The sequence below is a fragment of the Corvus brachyrhynchos genome, unplaced genomic scaffold (assembly GCF_000691975.1).
Source record: "Corvus brachyrhynchos isolate BGI_N302 unplaced genomic scaffold, ASM69197v1 scaffold116, whole genome shotgun sequence".
Classification (NCBI taxonomy): domain Eukaryota; kingdom Metazoa; phylum Chordata; class Aves; order Passeriformes; family Corvidae; genus Corvus; species Corvus brachyrhynchos.
The window spans coordinates 4,081,549-4,098,764 of record NW_008240221.1 but is presented as its reverse complement, the minus strand read 5'-3'; the positions used below and the strand labels follow the sequence as shown (position 1 = coordinate 4,098,764).

The window sequence follows — 17,216 nt, the reverse complement described above, 5'->3', positions numbered from 1 at the left end:
TGGCTGGTCCAGCATCCCGCCCGCATCTCACCCTGTCCTGCCCGGCCCTGCCTGGCCCTGCCTCGCCCCAACTTGTTGGCATCGTGCGTCGGCCAGATGTGGATCCGCAGCTGGGAACGGGGCCGGTATCAGCTCAAGGGTTGGAAAGGTTGGGTAATAATTGCGAATGCAAAACAGCGCGCTGCGCCTGGATGTGCCTGCCAGGGGGGTTTACACGCGGTGTTAAATAATACTGTGCGCTACACACAATGCTGCTGGGAATTCGTATGTACTTTGTAGGCAGAGCGTTTCTGTGGTATCTATTGTCCAAGTGATATAAAAATTCCTGAAGGCTGTTAATCCTGGTGTCTTCACGAAGCATCTGAAGATTACAAAATAAGATTGGGAAATTGAGGTTTGCTGAGTTTTATCACTGAAGTTGGACCATAATGTTTGTTTATGGGGGAAGTGGTCTAGACCTCCTAAATCTACAGAATATTTATGTATTTATGGATACATAAGAAAAGTAATCTGAAGTAACTCCTCATATAAATTTTGCAGCACCAAGAAATTTCATAGTAGGATTTTTTTTTTTTTTTTAATGGCTCCATTAATGTATGTAATGAGTGAAACGCATCAAAGAAAACAGAGACTTTGATGGCTTGGTTTTACAAAATACACCTAATAGGTGAGGGAAGTAACTGGAAATGAAATACAGAGGAATGAGCATGCCTAGTGAAAGTGTTTTGGATGATTGAGCTACACACTTATTCTTCTTTTTTCTTTTCCTGTTCCCCAGCCATTTGTTTGAATGGAACCATGGTTAAGGATATATATGAAAAAGTACCTTCTACAAAACTCATAAAACGGGCAAGTTGACATTGAGCTTGCTATGATGGAATGGATACTGGGCACCCCTTGCAATGATACCTCTGGCTGGGATCGATGGCACCTCGTGGCTTGGTGCCTCATACCTGCAGGCTGTAAGCTGCTCTTTCCCGGTGCCCTGTGTTTACTTCCATAAAATGTTCGCCTTGTACAGGGTACTGTAAAACACATTAGAGTTGACCATCTTTTTATGGCATGATGCTGGTGGTGTATAATTATCTACTCATATTAGTAGTCATAAATTTAATTCACTTACAACATAGTGTGGCTACTACCAAAATTGTTTTACTATTGTAGGTATGGCATTTTGATGATAATGAAGTTACTTTTTATTAAAGCCTGGAAAACTTCCCTGTATTAAATGTTTTGCAACAGATGTTCCTGTAGAGCCAAGGAGTTTTTATAAAGTACACTTTGAGGTCTGTTGGAGCTTTTGGGAATAATCACATTGGAGGGTGGCTAAATATGTAGTTTAGAAAATTTGTTATAAGTAGTTGAAAGTCAGGCAAACATTGTTTTTGGACATCACTGGATTGTACATAGTATAGGTCCAGTTGTGTATGAAGAGCACTGGTTGTAACTGGAGTATGAATCGAAGAGCTTCAAAATTATGCTGCACTGAGGAGAACACATCTATTAAAAAATCTGATAAAAAAAAGCAAAGTTATTTTTTTGTAACCTCAGCTCAAGAGTTTATCTTGATAGTAAGTTTGTAATACAGAAAGAATGTGAATTGTGTTCAGTGTAATCGAATCAAAGGGAGTGAAGGAGATAATAGGGGCAGAGAAGAAAAAGAAAGTGCTGATACTCTTTGGTGTGTTTGCTCAAAGATTATGCATGACATTTGGTGATACTATAGGTGTATTCAGAATGAAAATGTGGCACTACTTTGAAAAAATAATAGAAGAATGAAGTTTTTTTGATTCGTACATTGTTTCTACTACTTGCTCCAAATCCGTACTATGACTACAGTCATACCAATATAGAAGCTGCTTGAAATAGGTGCTCTGGTGTAATACCAGCACTCAGAACTGCTGGAGATCAGTAGGGTGTTTTTTTTTCCTCCACTCAAGTTTCAGTTTTGACCACAAGTAGATACTAATCTTTACCCAAAATGTTGCTTAAATTGTGGTTTAGGTTTAACCCATTGCTATCTAATTATCCTGCTAAGGCATGTACCTCTTGGAAGAGAAATTGAGGTAGCATGTGTCCATGTTGCCTTACTCTGGTGTTCAAACCAGTGAATTGAGAACCTTGTCTATTTGGCAGTGGATGGAAGTAGAAATTTAAATTCAAGGTGACGTTGCTATCTCTAAGATTAATCAATCAGATCCACATCTCTCTGTGGATCAAGTGTGAGAAATTGGTTACTTTTTTACTTAATGCTTGGCAGAACTAGAGATAGAGATTTGAGAACAGTGTTGGTTATATCGTGGTTGGAGATCAGTGCAAAGATGGAGGATGAGCTGCATCAGAGCCATTTGACACAGCAGTCTCCTCCATGTGCCCAACTGTGTTGCAAAAAGAAAAGCTTTGTTGCTTTAACAATTTGCTGTTCCTAGACATTTTTTCTTGGAACTAGTGTACTAGGTAGCTAAAGGAATGGAGAAGAACTTGTTTTCTGCTTGTGTGTGTATCCCCCAACAAGGTATTGTGCAGTAACTTGTTGCTGTGTTAACACTTCCTTTGGGTCTCGTTTTGTCTTGCACCAAGTTTACCGAAACAGCTACTTGGAAAAGTTAATGTGTTCTTTATAGGCTTCTTGGGCCAGTTTTTCTGTTGTTATTTTCAGTCATTTGGTGAAAGGGAAGAAGATGCTTGGTGTGAGCAAGAGCCTACAGCAAACTTGCCTTTCTCTGTATTTTGTAGTAGGAAAAAAAAATTAGTTCTTGGGAGTGAAAAGCCGCGTAAAAACTGTTTCTTTTCATGTCTTGGAGAACGTAAGTTGGCTGCTCAGCAAAGGAAGCATTCTGTTGACAGCTGTGGCACATTAGGTCCTTAAAGTTAATGAATGAGTGAATAAATATTAATGTACTGCATATTCCTTGTGTCTTCTCAGGGGAGAGAAGGAATCCAAGTAGCCATGTCCTTCCCACCTGGACAACTTCCCAAGAGAAGTATGGGAAGGTTTATCATAAAAACTTGGCTGCTAGAGTGTCACATGTTGCATAATGCATTGAGGCTGTAACCTGAATTATTTTATTGTAGTTATATCTCTTACCTAGCCTTGTATTTTCCCTGTTTGCATGTCATATTTGTGCCTCTGCTTCTTCCTTCTTTCTCTAAGGTGAAGCCTGACAAATAATGTGTTGGACCTTGGTCTGTGTCTAATTCTATCACTACCTTGCTGATTTTCTATTGATAAGTGACTTACCATGTTGATGTGTCAGCTTACTTGTCATTAAATTGGAAAGATTTAAATTTGCTGTGACAATGATTCTAGGAGAGCAAAGCTTTCTTTTTGGTCTCTGTGGGGCTAGGAGAGTTCAGAGAATTATCATTGCTTTCACTGCTTCCACCAGAGGGAGCAAAATTTTTTTACTGAAGATGGACAGAAATCATAGAGGTTATTACTGCCCTTCATTTGTTATAGAAATAGATAATTTGTAGTAGAGGAATAGTTGAGCAGGGGAGATAGGAGACTGGCTATGACAATATGTGAACATCAGCTTTTTACATGAGTTGTCTAAGAGATTGATCTTGAGATCCTGAAATACAGTCTGAACTGATTATCAGTCTGAGCTTCAGTGATTATCTTCTAGATAAGAAAAGGAAGAATGTGGCTCCAACTGCTAACAGTGTAGTTCTATGAAGATATGTGGACAGAATAAAATGTCATGCTTATGATTATGCACTTGACTTAAACTCCAGGATGTAAAAATAAGCAGTGTTTTTTCAAGAGAAGAAAAAAGAAAATTCTGTGCATTTCCGCACTTTTCTTTGTTTTTGGTTTGGGTTTTTTTTCCAATCTAGTTTTAGCTTTTGTTTTGTTAAGTCTGCTCATTTGTGTAGAATAAATACAATTTTCTACATGAATGCCATCAATCTTCAAAGAATCTAAACTGACCTTTTTTTATTAGGAATAGACATAAAAATTCAAATCCTCCTAAACATGAATTGTATAAACTACACAAACTTCCTTCATTTAGTGATTATAAGCCAGTTTGCTGGCTTTACATAATTTTCTGCATGCCCTTCCTTGTGCAGAGTGTTAACCAAGTTGCTTTCATCATTCCCTTAACACACTTGGTTCCACATAAAAGCACTGACGTATGTTGAGCCTGTGTTTCACCTTTAAGCCCTCAAGGAGAGTGGGCAGGAATTTTTTCCTTGTATATATCTATGAAATATTTATTTCTTACATGCATATGATGTAAGAAAGCAATTTAACAATTTTTTTCTCCTTTATTTTGATGCCTCAGAGATGAGCGCAGCTGTAGTTTGGGGAAAAGGCAAGGCTTGGAGGTGGTGTAGGGGATTTTGCTGTGAAGCATTATGTGCCTGATTTGCCTACAGGGTACATCTGAGTATGTATCCTAGTCGATCTGTTATTTCACAAAATTTTGAGCATTAGCGATGCCTTATCATCCCTTGCTTTCTGCCAACATAGCCTCCTGAGGGCTGAAATGTTTTAGTCTGATAAAAACCTTTTTGTCTAAACATGGAATGGATATCAAAATGTTTGTCCTGTATAACTGTCCAGAATTTAGATGGCCTAACACTTGACTGAAGCATTATCAAACTAGAAAAAAGAATAGTGTCCCAAGTTTCCTTCTTTCATCGTTGATTCTTAGGCCTTTGTGTATGGTTGTGGAACACAGAGCAGCTTGTTACTGGTTTTTCAGATGTGACCCAGGAAACTTACAAGTAGTAGATGTGAGTAAAATTAGCATTCACGGGTGTGTAAAATGCAAACACTGAAGGTAAGGGAGTGGTAGGATAAGCAAGTTGTGCCCCTACTTTGCCCTGTACTTTCCTTATGTGCTGCTAGCAGCAGTCAGGAGAATGAAGGGTGGATGACAAAGCATGATCTTCTATGATGATAGATGGAGACTGTAGTGGGTGAAAAGAAGCTGGAAATAAAGTTCTGTTCTTCATTCTGTATGTGCTCTTCTCAGTGACTGGATGTTTTGAATTGTTTGGATTTGCTAGCCAAGTTTTTAATGGTTTCTTAACTTCCCTTTGAACTATGGGAGGGGAGGGAATATATCATCAGAAGGGTTGTCTGCAGTGACACCTTTCCCAGGTCTTACTATTAGTGGTTAGGTGTTGACTTACTCAACAAACAATAGGTAAAGACTTTGCAATGAAAAATACGTAGAGAAGGATGAAACTGTTGGGATAAGAGAAAAAATTGACAAGAGAAACTGACTGTCTTGAAGGAAGGGGTGAAATCTGTCATGAACAGAGTTGGAAAAGAAAGCAAACACTGGTTACAGTGTTAGAAAAGATGGGCCGTTTATTAAGCGATAGAAAGATTTAGTGCAAGAAAGTAATACATCTCTTTAATTCAGGTTCATGAATATTGTTGTGAGGATGTAAATTACATAGCTGCTTTAATTCTTTAGTTTTTACAGAAGCAGCGGTGAATTTTGTTCTCTCACACACTTTCATACTGGGTATGTTTTCTCCAGTTTTTTGCAAAGCAGTGGAAAAACTCAAATATAGTTACACCTAAGGTTTCTACAGTAATCATCTAAACTAAACACTCTTTACCTGAACAGCTTATAGTCAACTGTTTTATTTTGTCACATTGTTTTTCACATCCTTAGGCAAGTCATTGAGGTGGTGTAAGTGTGAACACTTACCTGTGCTCATGACAGTACAACTCATATCTGAATCCAAAATGGGGTTCAGAAGTTGCTATGAAAATACTGCAGTTCAGGAATGTTGAAAAGAAATAGTGGAGTGCTTAAAGAAAAGTCTAATAAAGAAAAAATAGTAAGGCATTAGGAAGGTAACAAGAGTCACTTTTTACTGAGTACATGGTTATCACTGTGTTGCTTTCTGTTTCTGAAGGGTTTCTGCTGTAAATCTGTTATACCACATCTATGTTGATCTTTTGTCTCTGTGGGCTTTTTCTTGAGTACTGTGCTGACTTCATGCAAGAGTTCTGAAAACCAATACAACTGAAATAGATGAGTCATCTTTATCATTCAGTCGCCCTGACATTTGTTGACTTCTAACTCCTGTTTGCCTGTTCCCATGTTGACCTAATGAAGCACTGTGATACATCCTTTGCAGCCTTGATTACAGAATACTTTCTTCACATTTATTATTTTGACTAATGTGCACTTTTCCTGAGTAACAGTTGCCCTTTTTTTTTTTTTTTACTTGTTTTCCTTGAATGAGGGAGTCCAGACTGGAGTTTTATTTTCTCCTGAAAAATGAGAACAACTACATTTACCCAAGTGAAAATCTGTTTGCTTGATGCGTGCATCTTCACAGTATTTGTGTTACAAGGAAAGTTGATGTAACTCTTTGGTATGGATATTTCATTTTCCTTCTTTACTTTGGGAAGTACTTCAAATTCAACATCAGTTGAATCAACATTGCTAGTCTTTTAGCACTTGTTCAAGTGAACAGATCTGTTTGAGAATTTCAATTTGTCTGCAAATTTAGATAAGTGCTAGTTATGCCTACTTGTTTTAAGTGATCGTTCTCGTAGCTAAGCCATCTTTTGCAAAGGAAAACTTCCATAGCTCTGCCTTTTATTCTAGAATAATATATCCAAAGGTGAGGAAGCTATTTTGGTTTGGCTGTAATGGTGTGATTTTCTGTCGCTGGGATTTTGGTCTTTATTTTGGTTTGGCTGTAATGGTGTGATTTTCTGTAGCTGGGATTTTGGTCTTCGATTTCCAGTTAAAGTGACCTAAGCTGCAGAAGTTGTTCTTACTCTGAAATGTGGCTTGTGAGCATACTGGTTGTATAACTACAGTGGTATATTCTATACTGTAATGCCACCTGTATAGATAATTCTTAACCTTTCTGACCTGCCTTTTGGCTGAGTAATGCTCTTGATTCTACTGCTTCCTCTCAATCTTACATATATATATAAATGCACACATACATAAAACCCAAATTATTCAATTGACTAAGCATGTCATTGAAAAAGTGGACTGAAGGCCCAGACTATAATGAATTGGGTTTTAGTCTTCATGGTGGAAAGGCTAGAAAGAATTTGAGGTCATCACAGGTCTGCAGGAATTTTAGAAGTTCAGTGATGGCTATGATTGTAGAAGGTCTACCCATAGAATACATTAGCAAATTGTTTTCTGTAATGGAATTGAACGTAAGCAGTCAGATAAAATATTTTAATATTGAAGTATAATTCTAAATGTTACTAAACTATTATTTAAGATGGAGTTAATTTGAAAAGATATAACATCTCAAAGTAGTGTCCATTACTTGTACAGATTGCTGCACACTGCAGATGTTTAAAGGGCTGCTGTTGTGATGCTTGGAGGTGAGGCTTGGCTGATCTGATGGGGATGCTTCCTGAATTGGGAAGAGCAGGAAGATAATAGACATGGAGGAATACAGACTGAGTTAGATAGTAGTTCGTTCAAGGGGGAATGTAGTGAAGCCCCCTCCTATTTTTTTTCCTTCCCAAGGAGAGCACTGAGAAGCTGACCATTTTGAAGATGGGGAATACTTGTTCTACTTGCTGATTGAAATGGCTATTGTCGTTACCAGATTTCTGCATGTTATGTGGACAAGAGACTTACTTTCAATGTCTGTTGCTTATTTTAAGATGTGTTTCTGTTTCTCACATACCAGGAGAATATAATTGTAGTGAAGTAGATATTAATTGAGAAAATGTCAGTTTCTGGTTGCATTTGAGAAGGATACCTCCATAGATGTTGGTTATTTTGCTTTATTTTTAAATGCCTAGGAAAGTGAGTAGCTTGTAAAGCTTTTGCAAGATTTCAGACACTGTAGTGGTTCTCTGGATGTTAAAATAAAAACTTGTCATTCAAATCCACATTTGAATACCCTGTATTTATAGATAACACAAAGAATAGAAATTTTCAGTTCCCCTGGAGTTGCTAGATGGAGCTTAAAGGTTAACTAGGAAAAAAAAGGATAAAAGAATGTAAGAGTAGACACACAGGACGATAAACATAGCTGGAACTAGTGGATAAACACATAATGAGGAATACAGAGCTAGTGGATAAACACATAATGAGCAATGTAGTGGGGCTTTTGGCAAAGTTCTGTAACAAGAAGTATCAGCACATGCCCAAAGAAAAGTTCAAGGGAAGGTCACCTGTAATATTGAGGCACTCATTGAGTATGACCACCAGAGACACCTTTAGATGACCCTCTAGGACCATAAAAGGGCTTCCAGTAGGAGGCAGATGCATGCAGATTAGTTCTAGGAAAAATGATGTTTATGTGTTAGCTAGGAAGTACTCTGTAATGAATATGTATGATCATGATGGAATAAATACCCTGTTGTAGTTTCATGACACACATTTGATTAAAGGAAATATCCTCTGAAAGTGTCCAGCACTGTAATAAAGAATGCCTGCTTTCTAATACTTCAAATTGTGTTAGTTTATTTTCCAGCTGATTTTGTTATCATTGTACTGCTGATACATGTGACAGAGTAGAGATTTTGAGTTCATCCCACTGTGTGCATGTGCACTGTGAGTGTGTGATAAAAACCCATGGTTTTAAAAGCACAGTAACTGAGTTGGTCTTTGTTTGGAACTGTGTTTTGCCAACATAATGCCAGTCTGTGGTATTTTGATGTTGTAAACTCTTTTTCTCTGGTAGTCTGAGATCTGCAATCCTTAACTGGCCAAACCAGTTTTTGCTTGACAGAAGCAAGTGGTTTACGTCCTTATTGTTTCTGAAGAGAGGAGAAAACAAAACACACAAGCAAAAAGACGGAAGCCAGGATTCCTATTTCACCTCTGAACCAAACTTGCATCCTAGATTGGGTATTTCCATGAATAAATAGCTTTTATGTTTGACAACTCAGTATCTATAATGCTGAGTCCTTAGGAGCCTATCAGAGAGAACACCCTTCAGCCACTATCTTCCTATCCTTAATAAATTAGTTTTGGTTGTTTTCACTATAAAATGTGTACATTGATGTTTCATTTTACATCTTTAGTCACACAGTTTTTCTTAGAGTAATTCTGAGTAATGATATAGTAAGTCGTCTTTGAAAAAGCTTATTGGATTTGATGCTCATTTATTGCACAAACCAGATTACTATTGCCCACATCGTGTTGTTCATGATGTGCTTTGCTCTCTGTAACATACTTAATTGCAAACTGGAAACAGGGAGTTAATACTGGAAATAGAAATAGTATTACTAACCTATGTCATAACTGGATTTGATGTTTTGGACTGAAACCAGCTTGGAAAAAAACCATTTAGGATCTTATGAGTAAGTCCTTTCAGCTGCCAATAAATTAATGGGAAGATGAGGTATACGTGTGCAGTATTAAAAAGCATTTGTCAGTGATGTTGATGTTGACTAACACAAATGGTTAGAGCGTGCACTTGAAGGAAGTGGCTGGTATTAGAAGGCTGTGCTTGGAGTTTTCATCTGAAAAATGTGTCCCTTCACATTGGATACTGTTTAAACACTCAGTAATACAATCTTTGCTACAAAGAACATAGTGCTGTAATACAAACATCTCCCATACTGACATGATTTCAAAAGAACCACTGCTGCTTATCCTCCATTTCTTCATGTTTCACCCAGGAAGCAAGGTTGAGACTTCAGGGCAGGAGTGTTAATTAGTTGTATTTTTGTCATGTAAGGCACTGAGTATTAATTGAATAAAAAATGATTTTGGAAGCATTTTTGCTAGATTTATGATCCTTTCAGTTGAAAGAGGAATCTTGTTTCTTCCTATCATTCAGAGAAGAAAGGTTCTCTGAACTACTCTTAAGTATCTGTCAACTTTATCAAATACCTTTGCCAGTATCTCTGAACTCCTCTTCCTGACATTTCCCAATAAATTGAAGAAAATTACCAAGGAGTTTGATTTTGATCCTTGTAATAGAATTGCTTTCTTTCAGCTTTACTGTGGAAAATGTTATTTTCTTTTTTCTTTTTTTTAATTTTTCTCCCTTTAATATTATTGGAGCAACTTTCAGGCAGTAGTTGGAAAATTGACATTGGTATCAAATAATGGTCATTCTCACTTTTCAGTTCTTAGCTGTCTGGCATTAGGCAATTATTGGATGATTGTACAAGTTGTTTTTATGCTTGATGAAGGTTAGAAATTCAACGGGCAAATATCCATCAGTGCTGCTGTCTGGTTGTTGTGGAGAAAACATTAACTCCCCCCCTATGTTATAACCAACTTTTTGTGAACTCTTGTAGATGTTTTTCATTCCTCAACTGATTGTTTTGGTGGGAAAGGGAAATAGTTTTGACTTAACTTGGAGCAGGAACAAGAAAATAATGACGTTTGAGGAACAAGGCACAACTGATGCTTCATTAATTGTGATAAGGTTTGGCAATTTTTGGCAAGTATGTGTCAACAAACATGGTGCTTGAAGAAATTTGTGTTTAAAATGTTACTGCTAGAGTAGCCCTACCGATTTAGAAAAAACATTAAAGCCTCAGCTTTAAGGTCTTCTTAAGGTGTATGTACATCATTCTGTCTTGATCCTCTAGCTCTTGCAAGAACTCATTTCAAAGTGGTTTTGTAGTTTAAATTCTATTTTTTCCCTAAAAAGTATTTTTTTTCTCTAATAGCCATAGATGTTGAAAAGGAGCTAAAGGTGGGAGAAGAGGAATGCTGCTTAGTGCACCTTGCTCACAGGCCCTTTCAGATGAAGGAGGAAGCATATGTGATAACTTTGTTTCTGTGGTAGAATGGAGGGCCAAAAATTACTATAGGCAGGGAGACAAGTAGTGCTGGCATCTTGCACCTCAGAGAGATTGAATTCCAGGGAGGAAATGTACCACGGTGTGGTTAAGAGGGGGAATGGGAGTACTCCTAAATCTCTATCTGCAGAATTGTCATAGCCACAGGTTCTTGACTGTTGTCTGTGAAACATCTTAAACTTGTTATTTTAGGCTGTACACATGATCAGGTAGGCTTCAGTGCTTCTGCTTCTATGTGGGTAATCTTTTTTCAAAGCCTAATTCATCAGCAATAAGAACACAAGTACCTTCTTATTTTTTTTTCAAGAATAACTTAGAACAAACATACAAAAAAATCCACAGAAGAACACAAACCCCAAGCAAAATAATCAAACAAAACCCCCACATCAGCTTTAATTTGTCCAAAGTGTTTTATTGAGGCTACAGGCATTCATTGCATTTTAAAGGTTTGAATACTTACTTTTCTTCTTATTGCAGAAAATTTGTTAAAAATGAGAAAACAGAGAAGCAGCAAGACAAGGTAACTTCCAAAGAGTTTGTGTGGGTCATTGGCAGATAAAGTGAGACATTCCTGAGTTATGTTTGGTGCTTCACCTGGTAAACCGCTGTTTCTCTTGTGAGGTCCTTTGTTGTAAGTGTTGTTCTTTGGGTGTCTCTCAGTACCTTGCTACAGCTGGTAAGCAAAACTTCATGCCATCGTGTTGCTGCTTTTCAGTGGATTATCAGTAGGCTGTGTGGGCCTGTATGATTAACTTGTGCCATCCAGTTAGGAATTATCTGTATCAGTAAAATTCCCTCTCTGCTTTGGCTGCTTTTCTGAATGAGGCAAATGCCTTCTGTGCTGTGAAGTAGCAGGATTCTGAAGGTCTTAAGTGCAGCAAGTGGCTTTTAATATTAAAATATAGCTGATATGAAGAGGAAGCTTAGCCTAAAATCTGAATTAGTGGATAAAATTTGCATATATTGAAATTAGTTTTGTAGAAGAAAGAACTTTTCTTCTGTATTTCTTTTTAATGTGGACTTACATTTCTTTTTAATGATTTATTAAAGATGCTGTCTGTGTTGTAAAGTTGGAGACTTCCAGCTGTTCAAATGCAATGTTATGCTAGAATTTCTTCTTGATGATGAAAATCCTTGTGACAGTGACCTTTTTCTTTTTTTTTCTTTATGTTAAGAACTGATTCCTTAAATATTTTTTCCTAAGCAATAACTTTGTTTTTACAAAAGCATGGCATAATTTACATTTAATTTTTTTTAAATACTAAAATAAGTGTATTAAAAAGTTATATACTTTCCATTGAGTTTTGCAGAGGCCATGCAAATGGAAAATTTGTTATATAGATAGCTGAATGCAGTTAATGATATAATGGATTTGCATTTTATGTAGCTACTCCAAATATTAAAACTGAATTTGTGCTCATGTTTTACTGTTACATTTGGCATGAGTTGTGCCTATAAAATGCAGTGCTTGTATTTTATTGCAGACTAGTTTTGAACCAAAATAGTGGATTTAATTTTGAAATTGCTAGGCTACACACAGTAGGATCTGTAATAGCTTAGTATGTCTGACACACACTTGCATTATTCATTGCTGAATAACTAGTGCTGGTAATTTACATTATAGTTGTATGTTTTTTATTCTTATGTGCACATAACTTTCCATTACACATTGCTCTCTCTAAGATTTTGAGGTGTTAGTCTCATTGACTGAGCTGTTGATATCCTGTACCTGAGGAGGAATAAAAAATTCTGTTTGTTTTCTTATGCATGTGCTAAATTATAGCTGCTCAGGGTGGAGCTTGCCATTCTGTGGCAGGATTTTTTTTTTCCCCTACGAAGTCTCAGCTTTAAATTGATCCTAGGTTGTTTTTGTTTTTTTAATTTCTTCTGTAAAATTGAAGCTGCTTATTGGAACAGGTTTTATGACCGCATGGAGGTACATTACAATTTGGTTTGAAGAATGCATCATACAGCTTTAGGGAACATGTTGTCTTTGTTCTTTGTGGGTTTTCTGCTCACATCTGTCCAAGTCATGTGGTATTTAGAAGTTGTATTTTGCCCAAACTTACAGTGTTATGAGAGCTTGACATAAGTTTTGAAAAGGTACACAAGTATACCATTCCCAGGCATTGAAGTTTGTGTATATAACATTTGCCAACCAAATCAATGCTTGGTTAAGTGCCTGGTTTTCATGGAAGCTTTCAAGGTGGTGATGTCCAACTCTGTCCTTGTTCCTGCTCATTTGCTGTCTGTTCCTTTTGTCTCCTAGGCAGCCAGATAGATAATTTTTGTCACCGTTTCAAGGCAAGCTGTGTATCTTCAGTTCTTCATCTGTCTCAGTGTGTAGATACAATGAAGCTGTCTGTCAATTCCACACTGGTCAGTGTGGCTTAAGATGGGAGATGGAGTTAGGAAAAGGCTAAATGTTAAATTTTGGCATTGTTTACTAAACCAAGTAGTGCAGTACAGGAAAAGTGTTTTTGTGGGATGAAGTGGTTGGCATTGAGGATCCAACATGGATGCTATAATAATTTTGAGAAATGCTACTTTTGCCTAGGTTAGTTCATGGGTAAGCGTTCACTTGCCTTTGGAGCACATACTCTAATTCAGTTTAGTTTAAAAGAAATTTGGTTTGTGTATTCAGACACCATTGCACAGCACTTGCCAAAGCATGGGAAGTGCAAATAACTGGAAGGCTTCAGGAGCCCTGTCTGATCTGAACTAAAACACTGTGTAGATGCATGTATTATCTCACTGCTGGAGCTGGAAGTGCATGGCATGGAATTTGGGAGCCCAAAGAGTCCGTTTCTCATTCTACTTCCTGTAGTATTGGCAAGGGATAAACTTCTTTCCATGTAGGAATGAGTACAAGTGGTAGAAATGAGTGTTTTGGACTGAAAGCCACAGGTAATGGCAAACAGGTAAGTTTTGATTTTTATTGTAGAAATGCTGTGTATTCTTTTAAAATATAAGAAGTCAAGTATTCAAGATGTTTACCAAGTGAATATATAGCTTGTGATAGCAGATGCTCATAAGTCAGAATAAGTGTCAGATGAAGATTACCCCTGTGGCTGTAACACTGTCCAGCAGTGCTCACAAACTCTTTCCATGTGAGCTCCTCTATTTGGAATGCAAACCACTAGTAAACCAGGGTTTTTTGTGAGCTGGGGAAACAATAGAAAAAAATAAATTTAAAATCATCACTACAATCTTTCTTGCACTTTGAGATACTTTGGGTGTGATTTATAGGCATGCTGGATAATCAAAGTAGCAGCTGAATTTATATTTTCAAAACACAGTTCCAATAAAAGTTCTGTTAAAAGTACTGCCAGAAAAACTAGGCACTGAGTGTCTGAAATTGGGCAACCAAAGTTCGTGGGTATTTATTTTACCCTTTGGGCTTTCATAATTTTTGTGTTAGTCATTCACCTTTAGGAATATTGATCTTATAAAATTATTGCAAAATTTACATTTATTGTGTGTAGTCTTCCCATGTTATGGACAGAGCTGCATAAACATGTCTATGGGGAAATGTAAGGGCTTTATATTCAGTGTAGAAGGAAGATGGTAAGTATTTAGTGGGTCATAGGATGAGGGCAAAAACTGGGCAATTGTCCATTTGCTGAATGAATCAGAAATACTGCTGGGGAAAATAGAATAAAGCAGCAGAAAGAATATAGTCAGAAGTAGGTATGTATAAAGGCTAAACTCAAGTTGCATAGCTTTCAAATCTTAACTGCTGCATAGCTTGGTTTTACAGGTATATATTTAAAGCTTTGGGAGCTTTACAAGTTCTGCAGAGCTGTTGGTGCTTGTAAACTGCATTTTGGTGCATGTGAGACAAGGATAAGGATGGGATTGGTAAGAGTACAGAAGGAATACAGGGTGGTGTGTGACCATCTTGGTGATGCCTTAGATTTCCAGGTATGACTATGTTTGTGCACTTTTTGGGAAGAGCACTTTAAAAATACCCACTGGCAGTTTTGGGCTCATTTGTGAGGAAGGCTTTTGGAACAGGTTTGTGCTGCTTGGGTCACTTCGTTTTGTGTTCGAAAAACCGACATAATGAATTCACATGCCTGGAAGTTGGCTTGTGGGGTTGATCTAAAGGTATATTTTCCTGCATTTTATTGCTGTTCTCAAAATATTCTTCTTGGGGAAGGTATTTTGGTTTAGGGTTTTTTTGGGTGGGGTTTTGTTTGTTCGTTTTTTAGTTAATGGGTTACGGTTTTTCAGATAGACATTTGATCATTTGAGTAAATAGCTAAACTAAGAGCAAGTGACCAAGAAAGGTACCCCCTTTTCACTCCCTACCTGCTGAATCCTTTCTCAGGTTTTCTTTTTGTGTTTTGTGTGAGGGTTTTACACATTTCTAAACCTGCAGGCCCATCCTGAATTTTGAGATTCAAGGTTTGTTGTTTTGTTAGTGTCTGCTCCTATAGAGTTGATGATACAGGTCAGAAATGCCAAGCACTTCTACCCTTTGTCATGGTAATAGTAGGAGCCAGATGATGACTTTCCTTTTTCCCTGGCCTTGCTAGCTTGCTTTTAGTGGTAATCTGAAAAAGGACACCCTGTGATACCAGTTGGTATTATCTTATTATCTAAATAGCAGTCAAAGCGCTAATGTCTGGGCCTTCAGTAAAACCAGCAATGCAAGTGTGTCCATTTCAGGACAGGTATTCATGCTCATTTCCCTTCTTTACCTCAACTTCACTATGTATCTGTGAATGTGCAACCTTCTCTGTCTCCCTTCGCTTTCTAGTCTCTGGAGGGTGTGAGTTCTTTGGGTCAGAAACATGCTTTGTGGGATATATAGCATAATTTCTGTAATAAATATTCATACAAATGTTGATTCTGAATTAATAATAATTTTTTGCTTTGATTTTTCTTTCTTGCCCTCTTTTCTAAAACATTATCAGTTTGTTCCCCTTTCAGTGGTTTGCTTAACTTGACTGTTTGGTATGAAACTTTTCCACTAAATCCATAGAATCATCTTGAGTAATAAACCTTGCTCTGTTTCATTTGCATCATTGCTTATAAAGGAGAGAAAACAGGTCAAGTTATGCCCTGAAAGAATATCTCCTCATTTATTTAGGATTTTTCAAATACTGTTAAAAGCATAATAGAAACGTGGAAGTAAGAGAATGGATGGAAAAGCGTACATGACGGTTTAGGGAATGGTTTAATTTAGGGAACTGCTCCTATTAAAAAGCTCAGCCCTGCCTTCTGAGTCTCTTTCCTTGCTAGCACTTAATGTTTTAGCTTGGAATTACAGGTTTTGAGTGGTTCAGTTGTTACAAGAATGAGAATTCTGTAGTTGTTGTTTTAATTTCTACTTCAAAAATGACCATGTTTGCGTACTCTGACCCTTACCTGTTATAGCCTGAAACTTGGTTGAAAAATGATAAAGGAATGGACAAGCTGAATTAATGTTTGCAAGTGTGCACTGTGTTGCTGCAAACATTAATATTAGGCCTGCTGTCAGGAACACAAAAATAGTATTGTCATTGTACCCTGTGGTGCTAAGATAAGTATGTATTTCAGCTAAGTGCCATCAAACTGTCTAAAACACTGTTGTGCAGAGGACGGGTCAAGCATGCAGGATGTGTAAGTTTCTTGTATTGAAAGGCTTATGACCTGAAACAGTGGTTCCCAAGCTGTTGCCTGTGATGACTTGGGATGTCACTATTAGACATGGAAAATTGTTAGGCAGTTTTCTGTGCGAGCAAAAAATAAAATCTATGAAGCGAGAAATGTTATTTTCTAAATAAAGTAATTTATCCAGCTTTTTGTAGCTTAAGCCACTTTTAGTAGTGGTTACTGGATTTGAGGAATTTCTTTCTTTATTGTGCCCTTACTGTTAAATTTTTTTCAGGCCACAATCAGAACAATTCTTTTTACTCAGTGGTTTAGTTGTATTTAATTCCACTTTTGCTTCCAGTGTCCTAATGTCTTTAAATATTTAATATGCAAGAATTTTTCTGTCTTCTAGAATAAATGGCCTGAAGGGAGGAAGAATTTCTGAAACTATACTACTTGAATGTACAAGAATAAAATGCAGTGTGCAACCAGGCTGTTTATCTGATTACATAGCACTGAAATGCACTTCATTGAGCCCTGCTTCTGCACAGGCTACGCAAGGGATCTGTCAGTGATTTTTTGGAGCTGATACATAGCTTCAAGGCCTGCTCACTTGAAAAACCAAGTAAAACCACAGCTCAGATCTTTGCATTACTGGGAGAACAGAAGTGATTTAATGGTTGATAGAGTGGTTTGGTATTTAGAAAATCTACAGGAAAATACGTCATTTTCTTCTCTTGATTTGTGTGTGTATTGCCTCACGTGCTTGATACATCTTTTCTTCTGAGCTCCTCAGGGAGCATTGGTTAGTGCTTTAGCTGGGGAGGGACTCATGGGAGAAGCTCTTTGACGTGCTGTGGTAAAAGCCATGGCAAAGCCAAAGGTTCTGCAAATTGCTGAAAAT

General features: G+C 37.3%; 1 protein-coding gene across 1 annotated transcript in view; it reads left to right on the top strand.

Moving 5' to 3' along the window:
* The first annotated feature begins 38 nt into the window (after window positions 1-38).
* MBOAT2 (membrane bound O-acyltransferase domain containing 2) overlaps window positions 39-17,216 on the top strand; it is a 95,898-nt gene continuing 78,720 nt past the window's right edge. The window contains exon 1 of the mRNA XM_017745003.1: window positions 39-148. The gene's annotated coding sequence lies outside the window, so the exon portion shown is untranslated. The remainder of the gene's footprint in view (window positions 149-17,216) is intronic.